The sequence below is a fragment of the Actinia tenebrosa genome, unplaced genomic scaffold (assembly GCF_029948245.1).
Source record: "Actinia tenebrosa isolate PJP-AT-01 unplaced genomic scaffold, QUT_ActTen_1.0 PGA_scaffold14__42_contigs__length_11649687, whole genome shotgun sequence".
NCBI classification, from domain to species: domain Eukaryota; kingdom Metazoa; phylum Cnidaria; class Anthozoa; order Actiniaria; family Actiniidae; genus Actinia; species Actinia tenebrosa.
The window spans coordinates 1,215,416-1,231,619 of NW_028292574.1; the positions used below are offsets into that span (position 1 = coordinate 1,215,416).

At 44.6% G+C, this 16,204-nt stretch overlaps 1 protein-coding gene and 1 pseudogene across 2 annotated transcripts in view; both read left to right on the plus strand.

Annotated features, from left to right (window-relative positions):
* Positions 1-16,204, plus strand: part of LOC116298775 (tumor protein p63-regulated gene 1-like protein) — a 102,910-nt gene that overhangs the window by 78,492 nt on the left and 8,214 nt on the right. The window lies entirely within an intron of this gene.
* Positions 601-3,683, plus strand: LOC148911146 (uncharacterized; annotated as a pseudogene).

The window sequence follows — 16,204 nt, forward strand, 5'->3', positions numbered from 1 at the left end:
GTCTTTGAATATCACTACTAGGGGCAGATTTTCAGAAGCAAATGTTGAACTACATCCATTTATGGCTATTAACATTGACAGTCTTTATTCAATAAGTAAACAAGATATCGAAGGTTACAAGAAAAAAATTGATTTAATTTAAGGACAAAGTATAAAAATCAAACAATCTAGAAATTTAGAATATTTCTAGGAGGGGCGGATCTAAGGGGTGTCCTGTGGTGTACCGCACACGTATCTCATAACGCCGTAATTACTATTATGGTCTTCTGAAGTGATGCATACTTATCTATATACGCATTTTTTTTTTTCATTTGGGACACCCCTAATCAACTCCTAGATCCAGCCCCTAACTAGCTATGTGCAGCACTATGCATTTAGCATCAATTATTTTTGGTTGTCGAAGTATTTTGCTTTTTGTAGTTCGCAATGTTCTACTCCTCCAGTGATATATTTACTGTTTTGCACAACTGATAGCCATAACATACCTTTCTCACCCACGCAACCAAACTAACAGTGGTTTGAAGTCAAAACCGAACTTGATTATTTTATTCATAAAGTCACGATCAAACCTCGCGGACCTTTTCAGAAATCATTGTTTCCTATTCAGTCAATCAAATTTGCCATTACATGTTTGGTTTTGCCTTAAAGGATATATGGCGTGGACTTTATATTACATTAAAACACTCATTAATAATTCATAAGCTTATGGTCCAATTTCAGCCACCATACACGTCACGTGCATGAGCCTTCATACCCGATAAAGTCCTCTTCATTAGTATTCAAGTGATTTTATATAAAGACACATTGCTGTTTGCTTCGGTTCGAAGAATAGAAGCAAAATATTGTTTTCACGGTTCGCCTAATATGGAGAGTGGTTGCCATGGAGATAATGACGCAACGAACGGCAAAAGGCGGGCTTTCGCAGGCGAAGGGTTTCATTCTAGCCTGACTGCAAGGTTAAGCACGGCACACTAATTTTGTCTTGCTTTTATTTGACGTTGTTTTTCGCTTTTCTCTTTTTCTTGACACAAGCTTTCATTTTATCATCGAGGTCTTTATTTTTCCAAGCATTATTTGACTGCAAGTATGGATACAAAACTACAAGAAGAGATAGAGAGACAACAGAACACATTGATGACTAAGCTTGTCGAAGTGATGGACACTAAGATGAACCATTTGAAGAGAGAGTTAGAGACTATTTCGGGCACCGCACACGAAGCCCAGATGAATGAAATCAAACGAATAAAGTTCACTGAGCCTCGTTCATTCAAGAAGAAAGGTCACGAGCACCAATTCAAGCATAACGAACAAGTAAAGCAGACTGTCGTCGAGGCCCGAGAGGCTGTTCAAGCAAGAAAACACGAGCTGGAAGAAGGTATTGCTTTAATCGACCAACGACAGAAGCTAATCCTTTTAGCTGACAAGTCAGAATACGGGTGGAAGACCGTAGGCGAATACGTAGAGAATGAACTCGCCGAGGATGACGATGATGCAAAAAAGCTGAAAAAGAAGCTCAAAGAAAAGTAGTCGAAGCCCGCGCAACCAAAGCAGGCAGGAACCGCAATGCTTGGTTCAGAAGAGCTCCTAGAACCGCCCCTACAGCTACAGTTACCAACCCAACAGCCAACAGTTTTGTTTCTCAGGCAGCTTTACCCATCGTGGGTCCAGGTCGAGGATATTCATACTACCCTGGAGCTTATAATGCAAAGAGAAGCGGGTTGTGTTTCAGTTGTGGTAAACCGGGGCATTGGCGAGGTGAATGCCCACTGATAGTAACCGAAGGGTCTACTCCTCAAGCAGGAAACAAAAAGTTAAGTATGCCTGATTTTTCCTTGTTAGTTGATTCGGAGGGAATAAAAGATGGGCAAGAGTGTTTTCGCACAGGCTGGGAGAGCGAATTTAGTGACGATATTGTTATAGAGAACGATGAGCAAGCAATGGCAGATTTCCTAGAGTTTGATCAAACTCATGAGCAGGTGAGAGGAAATCTCAAACGACATGTCGCTGAATGGGAGGCGTTAGAAGTCACTCAACCGGTGTTAGAGATTGTTAAATCGGGTTACAAACTACCTTTAATAACTCTCCCTGAGCCTACAGTGCTAAGGAATAATAAGTCGGCTTTAGACAATCAGGTTTTTGTCACAGAAGCTATAACAGATTTACTAACTTGTGGTAGCATCGATAGGGTGGACTACCAACCAAAAGTTGTAAATGCCTTGTCCGTTTCCATTCGCGATGATGGAAAGAAGCGATTAGTTCTAGATTTAAGGCATGTTAACCCACACCTCTATAAATATAAGTTTCGGTGCGAAGACGTAGAAACAGCTAAACAGCTTTTTCAAAGGGGGTTCTTTCTCTATACTTTCGATATCAAGAGCGCTTACCATCACGTTGAAATTTTTGAACCTCATCGATCCTATTTAGGTTTTCGATGGTTCTATAAGGGTAAGTTACAGTATTTTATTTTCAATGTATTACCATTCGGTTTATCGACGGCTCCGTATTTGTTTACTAAAATGCTCAAACCAGTCGTGAGTTCATGGAGGGGTTCGGGTAAGGCCGTCTGTATGTTTTTAGACGATGGAATAGGAGGCCATCGCTCTTTGGAGTCTGCAACATCTGATGCTGCATCCGTTCGCGAGCATCTATCTCGACTAGGTTTTATCCTCAGTGACACTAAGTGCGACTGGGAACCTAAGTTAGTGCAAACCTGGTTGGGACACGTTTTTAACATGTCAGAAAATCGCCTGTATGTCACAGAAAAAAGGGTAAATAAGCTCAAAGATTCAGTAGCGCGCATCCTCACAGGTCCCAACACAATACAAGCCAAGCAGCTAGCGGGGGTTGTGGGTCAGATTATTTCCATGTCAAAAGCCATTGGGCCAAAGGTTTACCTGCACACTCGACATATGTATTATGCTTTAGAGACCAGGTGGTCCTGGAATTCCGTCGTCCACCTAACTTCGCGCGTTTTGGAGGAATTGTCCTTTTGGACCAATAACGTAAGCCAACTTAATGGTACAGAATTGTTTGAAGAACCTCGGAAATTCGATTCCGTGATTTATTCCGACGCTTCTGGGCGTGGTTATGGGGGGTTCGCTATATCAGCAGGAAATAAATTAGTTTGCCACGGGCTTTGGGATGGAGCTGAGAGAAACAAAAGCTCAACTTGGCGTGAAGCCAAAGCAATTGACAACATGATACAGTCCCTTGCAAACACGTTACAGGGGCACAATATACAATGGTACACCGACAATAAAAATGTCGTAAGCCTTATCCATAGGGGAAGCATGAACCCAGAGTTACAGGCAGTTGCTGAGCAAATCGCAGATGCTTGTTCGGTCAATAGTATATCAGTAAATCCAGTTTGGGTTCCAAGGCAACAGAATCAATTGGCTGATTATGTAAGTAAGCTTAATGACGTGGACGACTGGGGCATAAGCATGCCTATATATAAGTGGCTCAATAACATGTGGGGCCCGTTCACCATTGATCGATTTGCATCTTGGTATAATACCAAATGTACCAGATTTAATTCCAGGTTTTGGAATCCTGGTTGCGAGAACGTAGACGCATTCGCGCAAAATTGGGGCTCAGAGAACAACTGGGTTGTATCACCTCCAAGCCAGATCATCAGAGCCTGGAGACATTTTTACATCTGCAAAGCTAAGGGAGTAGTATAGGGAATGGGGGTTCCAGCGCAATCTCAACACGGGCAAGACCCGCGTCAAAAATCCACCTACGGAAACAACCCACTCCAAGTGTGGTTGGGGGCAACAGCGCAAATATGTTAGTCTATATATGGAGTGGGAAGATTGTAAAGAGTTTGTTTATGATTTCTGTGTAAAGTGCTTGAAACCCAAGTTTGTACCTACTAAACCAAATAAGTATATTTGTTGTGACAAGAAAATGCAAATAGAAGACGACACGTCAGCACAGTGTTACGAATGTGGTAAGAATATTCGTAATGCCGTACCAAATGCTACCAAAGAGCAATATTACGCCAATGGAGGTCGTAAGAAGACCCCATACAAAAGAATAAAATACTTCCGAGACTGGATGAGTCATATCCAAGGTTTACATCCGATATATTTAGACAACGAAGTAAGGAAGAAAATCATAGACCATTTAGAAGAGCCAACCCCACAAAGTCTACGGAAAACGTTGAAAAAATTAAAGCTAGGGAAATATTACAAAGCTATTCCCTATCTTTTGTCTGAAATTACCGGTAAGTCTATTCCCGAGGTTTCTGATATGACAAAAGCCGAGTGGATGTTTTGTCGGCTGAATAAGGATATTCCTTATTATCCTGATGTAATTTACGAAATATTTTACAAAATAGACCACCCCCTGTTAGGATGGATTCCGAGAAAATAAAAATGCAAAACTGGCGTTTATTTTGCCAGAAACCCCACTGGGGAATGCATCGCGCAGAACACCAAGCTATCCCCAGTGGGGTTTTTTGCATTTTGGGCTTACGGGGCTTATTTCATCCCGCGCCAGAGGCCCTCTAGTACGTACACATATATCTTTCTTACGACCCACCAGAGGGTGAACTCCGGACAGCGTCCCGAGACACCCCCTGACTTTTCCAACTTTTCCTCACGAAACCCCCCATCGCGGGGTTGAATCGCACTTTCTACCCCTCCCCCCACGGTTGCTGTGAGTGTGGGGAGGCTTTTTTTTTTCACTCACAGCAACCGGTCCAAATGCGTCTACAGCGAGGCTCGAACTCGGGACTTTAGGCCTCCCCAGCTCCAAAGTCCCACGATCACGAGCGAACGCCAGACACATCTGGACGCTTATGTATGTGAAAATTATTATATTTAATCTGCATAATTTCTAGACTGACGTTCGATATGTAAATAGAATCCCGTCACGCTCTTTTCGAAGCAGATGTTTACTGAGCAAGCTTTCTTTGAAGCTCTTCTTTCGCTTCTTGATAGATCTTTTTGCGAGATTCCTCGGAAAGATCTCTTACGACTGTTTTTTTATTCCTTATGTCAGTCTTTAATTTCTCGTACTTTTCCTCTTCGGCTAAGATAAGCGAGAATTCTACGTCGTCTATCTTTCTGTCACGCAAAGCCTTTGAGACAAGGTCAGTGATCGTATTTACTTTAGCCCTTGACAGAGCTATTGTCGTGTCGTGTTTTGATATTTTGCTTGACAACTGTTTCATAATGCCCGTAGCAACAGCCGAAATAATACCACAGGCTGCCCCAACGCTGGCCAAAGGAACTCCAACGATTATTCCCGGCCCAGTAAGCGAAGTAGCAACGCCGGAGCCCGTTAACACAACAGATATGGATCCTGAAGTTATCGCAATCTTATGTAGCGTGCTACGGGCTCTGACGTATTTCTTCCTAACTTTTTCGTAGTGTTTTGCCTGCCCTTCCAAGTAAGCCAGGATTAAGTTCGCTTTATTCAGACGAAAGTTTTCGGCGTTTAGTTCATTAGGTGTAGTATAGGGAACATCTGGGTACAACTGAGGTGCTGATGGTATAACATCCATTATATATACTAATGTACGACGCTTTTGGGAATGATATTGAGGAGCAGCCACATCACGACAACCGGGATTACTGGAATTGGAGAGCATTTAGGAAGATGTTTCCGCACGCGGATGCTAGTAAGTTCGAAAGGAGGCCTGATGGGATTTACTTCAACGGCTCTAGGATGTACAGCAACGAGGATTTGAAGCCTACGCTGGTTAATCAAATAGACGATCAACTGAAGCATTCGCCAATGCATAAGCCAACGCCAGCGCCAACGCATGTTGAACCCAGTTGGTCAAAGGAATTATTGCTTGGTACCAGTACTTATCCGATACCCGCAGTTTCATTTGATAAACACCCAAGCTTGGGCCTAACGCTGAACATGCGGATTTCTAACAAGCATTCCTTTCCGTTAAAGGTGCGGGATATCTTCAAAGACGTACCCATTATTCATACCACCGCTAAGGAATCTCATGAATGGTTAAGTGGTCCTAACATGCGTTATTGGCCGCAGCAACTAAACTTTGCAGTTTGGTGTGCCACTAGCGGCTGTGGTGTAAGCGCAAGCTTGATGAAGAATTCAATATTTATGTTTCATTTTCACTTCACGGTTAGAAGAATACTGCATGAAATGGGTGTTATTGCATTGCCGGGAGATGCCACGTTTTATCCAAGAGATAATAAATACAGCGTGCCGGCTTATGACAGACTTTGTAAGGAGTTTGACGTTGTAGGGAAGGATTTCCGATGCACTGCCGGCGCTAACAATGGTCTGGGGCATATTTGGGCTTATTGGGGGATTGGTGGACACGAGCTAAGTGATAAGGAAGTTCATGCGTTGAATCTACGATGGAACACTGGGTATCACAAAGAAACTCACGACAGTAGCACCTTCTTTGAACCAAACGCTAAGACCACTAAGGAAGTCAGAGACGGACCTCTGTTCAAAGACGAGGGTGGTAAGTATGCAGGGGCTAATCCACTGATTATCAAAATTACCAACGACGAGCAAACAAAGCAATATCTTAATTTCATACCCCCAGAAGGTAAAGGACTAACCAAAGCCGGCCTTGCCCGTTTAAACCGCAGCATAGAAGCTTACGTGTATTCTATCCTTGGAGCTCAGGTAAACACCCGATCCAGCATAATCGGAAATACTGGCGCCGCAGAAGAAACGCGAGCCGAAGCCTTGATCTTATTCGAAAGTTCAATCTTGGAGGGTGACATTAGCAAGGGCGTACAGCGTTACCAACTAGCCATACAAAATTCTAAGGCCCGACTGGACTATGCAGTAGCCCCGGGTTGTTGGTTAATGCCTAGTAATTTATCTATAAATACTGGCTCTGTAGTAGGATACAACAATAAACTGCAGCGAGCTACTAAGGATATGAAGTTTGGGGCGAATGACGTGAACTCTGACACTCTTAGGAACATTCCTCACTTCGTAGAGAAGCCAAAAAAGTCACACGAAACGAAGCTACCCGTAGTTAAGAAACCATCGAAGAAGGTCCTGCCTGCGATACCTGAGGAATATGACCATAACTTACTAAAGGCCGGCTTAGCAGCTGCAAGCATTGGTCTGAGCTATTATATATGGCGATGAACAACCCCTACGTAGCTGGAGTAGATTGTGTTTATACGACTTACACAGGTGAAAAAGTATATACCCTACCATCTTGGGTTGACGTCACGGGGATGTCCGTGGATTTGAACTACTCAGGAAAGAAGTTAATCCTTTGTAGCATTTGCATTGGTACGAGCGGTCATGTTAACGTGGGCTTTAGGTTCCTGGATGAGAATGGCATACTGCAGCCCATGCGTACGAAGACGAACAATAGGGAGCCTGCGCATTTTTCCGTAGAGCCCAACCCCAACAGCAACGAAAATCATTCCGTTTGGACTTTCCACATGGTCGCCGATTGCCATGGGAAGGTAAAGCTGCAAATGCGCGTAGATGACACCGGGAGCGTTTGCATGAATAGCATAGAAGATCAGAGAGATATGGCTTATAATCACGCCACCATTAGCACCCTTACGGTGGTGAGCCTTTAGGAGGAAATTTATTTCCCGTAATATATGAACCCACACTTAAAAGAAACATATTATACCTACTATTTAGATCAAAAGTCGTATAAAGAAGGAGGCGGGTGGTCTGATATCGGAATGTGGGTTGAAGTTGGGGGTTTAGGATTAATAATGTGTACCATTAGCATTAGCACGAAATTAGGTGCAAACGCGGGGTTTAGACTCGTTGACGAGAATAACCACCCATTGCTGCCTTACAGGATAAAGAATAATAATAGGAACCCAGCTCATTTCTCGTTGGAGCCTCCTGCAGTGAGTGGAGAAGACTTAACACCGGTTACTTTTCATATGATAGTCAATTGTCAATATGTCAAGCTGCAAATTCTCCCCAACGATGGTAACATAATGATAAACCATGCCGGTAACACCAACGCGGTCTGGAATCATAAGCCCATTAGCACCATGAGCGTGCTGCCGCTAGTTCCACATTATCAAGGCGGCGCGAATACTGTCTTTACTTATCCCCAGTCGAGGACGCCTCGGATGCCTGACGACGATAAGCCACCAGTAATACACAAGGATAAGATCAACCCCTCATCTTCTTCAGGAGTACCACTCCAATAGCGACGACCAAGATCCAAATGTTGTTGCCCACGAACTTCAACAGTTCGCCGCCGGCCCTAAGTGCCAAGGAAACAACCGAACCCAGCAGCCCAGGAAGACCGGCTGCCATCTTTTTTCCCAAGTCCGTTAGTCCATTGCCTAATTTCTTTACGCCCGCGCCTGTAGCCTTAAGCGCGGATAGGATAACTCCTACTACGGTGCTAATAGCGACCGCAAACGCCAGCGGAACGCCATACTTCAAAAGGGCTCTTTTTACCTTTTCCTTGGTGGTAAGCCCCAGCTCTTTTTCCAGGTTTTCCTTTTGCGCTTGTAATTCCGCAAGGCGTATTTCAAGGGCCTCCACTTCCTTTTGAGCTGCTTCCCTTTCTTCCTCGGTACGAGTTTGGTCCTCGATTACTTCTTGCTGCCGCTCTATTTGCCCCTCCAGGTCTTCGATAGCCTGATCTCTTTGCCGGATTTGCCCCTCTTTAGCGTTGATTTCGGCAACCAACTGCCGCCGTTCCTCCAAAGAGCCGGATATGGTGATATGCAAGTTTTTAGCTTCCTCTTTTGTCAGGTCTAACTCCTGTAAGGTGAGGCCGAAAGCCCTTTGGGCTTGGTCTCTATCGCGTAGGGCATTGTCTCTTTGTCCTCTAATTTCTATTATTCTTTGGGTTTTGTCATCAACTTCTCTCTTTTGAGCATCGAGAAGTAGTCGGTTTTGCCTCATGTAATCTGCCTCCCTTTCTTCCAACGTTTCTTGCAGTTCCTCGACGCGTTTTTCTAACGCAACCTTTTCATTCAAGGCTGCCAACCTTTCTAACGCGCTTCGGGTAGCTAGTTGAAAGCCTTTTAATCTTGCCACGTCACCCCTAACTTCACCATTGTCGTCGAAAAGGGGTTGCGGTTTCGTCCAGCGGTCTTTGTCAGGAAATCTCAAGTCTTGGACGCTTATGAGGGCTTTGTTTCCGCGTTCTGTGAGCCTTACGTCGTCGGCCTCGAAGTGGGAATAGCGCTGCGTTAGCTCTTGCGTTGCCCACTCTACGGTTTCCCGCGCGGTTGCTCCCTGCTCACCCATGTTTCGAAGTTCTATGTACTCGGGGGCGGACTTACCCGGGTTCTTTTCGTGCCACATGCGATTCAAGGCGGCCTTGAAGCTTTTCCATCTATTACCATACTTGTTTTCTAGAGCCATGTCGTAGATTAGGGGGTCGGTTTCCGCGCCTTTAGTCCATGCGTCGTATTCTTCGTCGTTAATGTCGACTTGACCTTCTTCGGTAAGGGGATCAAAATCACCTTCTACTTCCATTATATATGATAAGCTCAAAGTTAAACCCCAACGTATTACCTAAGCAGGTTGGCGGACTGAAAGCAGAACGCACCTTTCACCGGGTTACATTCACGCCTTCTAGCGCTAAGCCAGGGGAAACGCTGTACGTAGGCGTACCCCGCCTAACGGATAACCTAGTGTTGGTTCCTGGCACCCTGGCGCTAAGGTTTAACCTAGCAATACAGCCAGATACCGCAGACGCGCGTTACGTCGTCAATAATGCAGGTAGAAACCTTGTTTCCAAAATACGCGTAAAGTTCGCCGGGGAATCCTTGCTGGACTTAAACAGGTATGATTTGTATACCACGTACAAAGACTTATGGTTGACTGCATTTGACCGCGCGCAAAGGATAGAGCAGGGAATAGCAAGCGCAGCCATACGCAAAGTAAGAAGCGCAACCTCTGGCGCCTCAGGAGAAGACGAAATAAAGACTGCTTATGGTACTAAATATGTCGTTCCATTAGATTTCGAAATTATCACGAACCACGGTGCATACTACCCAAGGCAGCTAAGCGAACTGCAGTTCGAAGTGACCCTAGCAGATACTACGAACGTCCTGCAAGGAAAAGATGTAAGTTCATCAGCTGTGGATCCTTATTTCATCAAGAACTTGGAGCTGCAGTACGAGACGGTACACAGCGAAGAGCTGGCTCGTAGCGCTGGCATGGAATACAGCGCTGGGAAGGCTTTCCTTTACGATCACGTCGTGATGTACAAGACCTTTAGCTTCACGAACAACGTCGAAGAGGTCATCAACCAAAGCATTAACCTACCCAGACGCAGCCTTACAGGGATAATGTTGCTGTTTGCAAAGACATACACGGCAGGATTGCGTGACTCTGAGGCATTCTTTAATCCTAACATCACTAACGTAGGCGTTAGCATTAACGGAGTACCTAATAAGGTTTACTCACAAGGGATAAAGCCTGAGGACATGTACCGGGAAGTCGCGCGTAAGTTTGGCGATCAAATTAGTCCAAAGGAATTCTTTAAGGATAAGTACGCGCTGTGGATCGACATGCGCACGACAAACGACGAAGACCTACATGGTCAGGGATTGCGGCTGGTAAATACTCAGGACGGCATTACGTTGGAGATCAAGCGCACCAAACATGCCAGCGACACTACTAAGATCAACGCGTATATCTTCGTAGTCTCAGACGCGCAACTGAGCGTAGAAATGAATCAGCTAAAGAGCGTTGCGTATTGATGCGCTGCGCTCCCTCATCCAAAAAAAAAAAAGAATGAAATATCCCTTACGTATATAATGCTTCGCGTATTTGAAAACAATGAAACTAAACTGCAATGCATAGTGCAAGGCGATAAACTTTATTTCAAAGCAAAGGAAGTGGCGGCTGCGTTGGGTTACGAGCGTCCAAAAGATGCAATTAAGGCGCATGTTTGCGATAAATACAAGGTAAAGCTTAGCGAACTTAGAGTGGAGGTGAATCGCCTCCCCTCTCATTCACAGCCTAATTCCCTGTACGTAACTGAATCTGGGTTGTATCAGTTGATATTTAGCTCTAAGATGCCAACGGCAGAGACATTCCAGGATTGGGTCTTAGAGGAAGTTCTCCCTACCCTCAGGAAAACAGGTAAATATGCAATGGACAAACGCTTTGACAGTCCTAACAAGTTGGTATTCAAAATAGAAAATGAATTTGACCTGCATAAGAAGGTCGTAAACTACATACGTCGATTCCACCCTATCCTACTGCTCGCACCAGGTCTTGGAGAACTACAGGACTCAGCTAGCAAAAGGATAGTATGTTGGCAGAAAGGGTATCAGGCGGGGCAACCCGACATCTTAGTCCTTAATGCACATAAAAAACATAATGGGTTATGCCTGGAGTTGAAGACGCCTAAGGGTAACGGCGTATTATCCTCAAAACAAGAGGCGTTACTCACACAATACGAGGCAAATGGTTACCTAACCATGGTGTGCAACGATTACGACCTTATATGTAGGGAGATCGACCATTACGCGGAAGGCATTCGTGTACCTTGTCCTTGGTGTGTTAAGGCTTTTAAGACGCAGGAGGCGTTAAGGACTCACCAAAGAATATTTCATAGATATAATGATAGTTGAACAGACACACTGGCGTAATCTGACCGTTGGTCAAACTTACAAAATAAAAAATTATGTCATGTTTGAAGATATCAACCGATTGAGGTTAATCTTGATGCATGACAATGAAGAGTGCACTTTATGGGCACCTGACTGCGTGCGGTATGTCCTTCAAGGTGAGGAATACACACACGTAAGAAGTTATGGTAAAGTGAATGGTCGATGGAAGTTTGACATCGAACGCCGCACCGACGCTAATCCATTATGTGATTAGTCATCCTCATGGGCGGTTAAGTATTGGTCTGCTATGTCGGACCTCATTTTTTCTGTCATGTAATTAGTATGGTAAATTAAGGCTCCTCCTGCGAACGCTGCGATGTAAGGTAACATCATATATTATTCATTTTTCCATGCTTTTCTTACAGCAAGGTAATGGTCTAAGGGCTTGGGTCCGTCGTACAGGCAACACCAAATATGTTGACCGCTACGTATACAGCCACATCGGTTGCAAATGCCGTCCCAGTGTTCCCTGTATTCCCATCTCACGCCCTCAACGTCGTCAAAGCATACGAAGGTCTGGTCTATTTCCTTCTTACGTCGCGTGAGCACCCGGGAGGTTTCGTGGGGACAACAACGTTCGGCTAAGTCTCCGTGGGTTTCACAGACGACATCTTCGAGGTGGTAACGACGACAGCGGTATTTATGCCAGTTCTCCTCGAAGTGAGGTTCATCGCAACGGAGACAACGGTCTTTGAGGCAGACTCTGTTCTCGCGGTGATATCGTAGGGCCTGTACAGTGGACAGTTCCTTACCGCAGTCACCGCAAAGGGTACTTACGGTCTTCTGACAGACTTTCTTGGAAAGATGGTATTGCAGTCGCTGCTTACTGCTGAAAGATTTATTACATCGCATGCACTCCATTATATACACCTTATTTTTTATTGTTATTTTGTTAAATGCTGCAAAGAGGTCTCAAGTAAGAATCTATCTTTTATTGTTATTTTGTTAAGCCCCCATTAAAAGATGAGGTATCATTCTTTCTCATTGTTGAAACCAGCAAAAAGATAATCATGTTAACCATTCTTCGATCGTGATGATTTAACAAAATAACAATAAAAGATAGACCCTTACTTGAGACCTCTTTGCAGCATTTAACAAAATAACGATAAAAAAAAGAAAGACCTATGCTAATTCCTCTTGCTGGGGCTTAGTAAGATCTTCTTTGCGACCTCTTACTCTTCTCGAACGTCGTCTAAAGTCCTTTGTGCTTTAGTATCCGCGGGACACCAATGTCCAACGAAGTCTTCTTCAGAGAATACCTTATTACAGTGACAGCAGCTGTGTTTCTTACGAGGCGTCGGAGGGGTAACGATGATGCAGTCAGCAGGTAGTTCGCACGTAATGCAGTCCATATATCTATGGGGGATATCGAATGAAGTCCTTAATGGACTCCTTAGCCCAGCCCGCCATTGTCAAAAGCGCGCCAAACCGTTCTGCACGCTTCAGACCACACATTTCATCGTACAATTCCTGTACGCGCTCTTTTAACCGGTCTATCTCTTCCCTTTGCATTTCTATGGTGTCTCTTTTATCCTTTGCGTCGGCGGTAATCCTTCTTACTGCTTCCACTGGTTCCATCTATATATGAACCCAGATCACATGCCTTGTAACGCTCTGATAGTAGGACCCACCGGCTGCGGAAAGACCCAGTTCATCGTGGAGCAGCTATTAGGATCCTTTAGATACCGCTTTGACTACATAGTGCTGCTTTGTCCCACCTACGTGAATAACCGCACCTGGGAAGGCATAGGAGTGAAAGATGACGACTTCTTCGTAGATATCTTAGATCCTAACGAGTTATCCAGCCATTTGAAGTTCTGGCACAAGCAATTCCCTAAAGATACGCAGACTTTACTCATATTGGATGACATTGCCTGTGGGGACGACGTAAAAAGGCGCACCTCCGAATTAGTGAAGCTCGCCTTTAGCGGCAGACATGACAATATTAGCGTTTGGTTGCTTTCCCAGCAGCTTACCAGCGTCTCTAAGCCCTTTAGGGAAAACATAGGCTCTCTCGTAGTATTTTATACTCCGAGCAAGTCTGACCTGGAAACCATTTTAAGCGACTACGGCGGTGAGATAAGCAAGGAACAGCTGCACGAATACATGCGGCATTTAAAAACGCACCAACATTCCAAGATGATCTTCTCTTTGAGGTTTCCGTATGACGTTAACATATATGGACATTGAGCAGCTCATAGATGAAGTCCCCACACAGTTAGATGAAAGTAACCTCAAGGAACAACTTAACATTCTTGTGTCTTCTGGGAAGTGTAAAGAAATGATAGGTAAGGAACTTACCCATGAGCAGGTTAATAAGCTGTCAGAAGAGGAGGTTAAGAAGTTCCATAAGAGGTACGAGGCTGCCCTCGCAAGTAAGACCACGGACGCCGTAGCAGACTCCGCTATCCGACTTGCCACTAAATTGCTTGGACTTGCACTGCCCATAGACGACGTGGAGCAACTACAGAAGGACATAAGAGATGACTATGTCATATCCCAAGAACTTAAGATAACCTGTGGGTGGTTGTCTTTGAAGTGCGGTAAGTTAATGGCAGTCGCCTCTGCGGCTTTGCACGTAGCTCAGCATGTCGACTTGAAGGAGGTACTAGGTTCCTTCGGAACATCTTGGAAGGACTTCAAGAAGGACAGAGAAGTCGAAAAGGTCTTCCAGGCGGCACTTGCTGAGGTACCTAGTCAAGTACCTGCAAGTGACTTATCAAGTACTTAGTCAAGTCATTCGCGGGAATTACCCAGGTCGCCTCAAGTACCTAGTTAAGTACTTATCAATTCCTTCAAGTCCTTAGATATAAATGAGTGAAGCTGAATCGAAGGCGGAGGAAACCCCTCAAGTAGAGGAGCAACGAATCACCAAGGCTAATCTCCAGGCAGAGTTGCTGCCGGTAAGAAGCTCGCGGAGATGAACAGGAAGAACAAAGCAAAGAAAGAAGAAAAGGTGGAGGAAGAGGAATCCTTCATTAATCCTGGGTACGTCATTGGCGCGTTAGGAGTCGCTATAGCAGCAGGCAGCCTTTACTTACAATGGCGGGCAACGAAAAAGGTAGAACCACCAACGTATCACGCACCTGTGGAGGTTAGAAAAAGTAAGATCCCTGAAATGGAGTAGATTTATCACCACGTACCGTGGCGACCTAGATTTTCCTTCTCGCTTTGTAATATAATGTCGACCGCGTTGTTGAAAACTGTTGAAGAGGCAGCTATCATTACTTCCATCGTTGCGGGTATTGGTTGGGTAGGTAAGAAAGTGCTCAAAGAAGACTTTACTGAAGACCCAAGCAAGAGCTTCGCTAACTTTGCTAAGATGACCGCTGCCGTAGGCGGGGCTATCATGGTAAAGGATTACCTACGGAAGGAAAAGTACCTACCTAATGTATAATGGTTAGCTTAGTCGCAGGTGGAGTCATTGCAGCTTTAGCATTTACAGGGGCTAATTATGGTGGTCAATATTTGGATAGATTAGTTAGAGGCGACAAAAGCGGTGCCGCCGAAAGAAAGAGACACGACTTAGCGCTGGAGAAATATCAAAGGGACGTTGCAGCTTGGAATGAAAAAAGACAAGCTTACAGGGATTGGTTGGATAAGAAACTACCAAGACAAAATGCAGGCAGACAAGAACTTCGAAAACACAGACTACGCCTTCAAACTTTATGCGCAAGCACACCCCGACTTTAGAATGAAAAAGCCTCAGTTCAAGAATTACTACCAGCCTTCTAAGAAACAAAAAGACAATGAATTGGTCTTTGTAGGAGTCGCAGGGCTGGCCGGAGGCGTGGCTTTGGCGTATCTAATATAATGATCGTCTTTTTGGAAAGCGACAAGAATGACTTACTACTTATCTGAATCCTCCCATCCGCGCGGAAAGGGTTCGGTTGGTTAGTTGCTCTTTGTACAATTCTTGGTATAATTTAATTAATGGCTTTGTCATCGGAACTTCCGGCACCAAACCAAAAATACCAGATTCCCATTACACCCCCATAACACTGGCTAAGGAGCTAGCAAAGCATGGATATACTCTTACCACAGGATTGCCCCATGAAATGACATTCAAGAAAAATAATGGGAGCGCCAATCTAAAGGACAGTTCATTGGTAGAACTCCTGGGCCTTACTAGTACCACGATAAATAGCGGCAGTACATATGATGTGAAATGGAAAGTCGCATCCTCATTATGAAGTCTATTGCGACTTGGTCCATAGTTACAACAATGGAGAAAAGTCTTCTCTTATGTCCAAGTTTCTGCCCCAAGGTAATCCATTTGACCCAGTAGAATACACTCCCATTTCTTTGAGCTATGACTTGTCTAATTTGGTAGAAAGCATAAACATCACCATTAAAGTGGACGGAAAGACGTGGGATTTTAACGGACGTAAGATCAATCTTGTTTTGGAATTCATATAATGGGCCGCGTAGAGGACAAACTTAAAGGATTTACTATGGGGCCGGAAGGCTATTGGAGAGGAGCGTCAGCTATCAAGAAAACTCGCGACCGCGGCCAGGGTATCAGACTAAAACGGCTAAGAACTGGTTGAAAAAACAAACCCTCTGGCAGGTTTATCTTCCCGTGTCCTAAGTACCTTTTCCCGGCCCAGCTTCACCGTAAT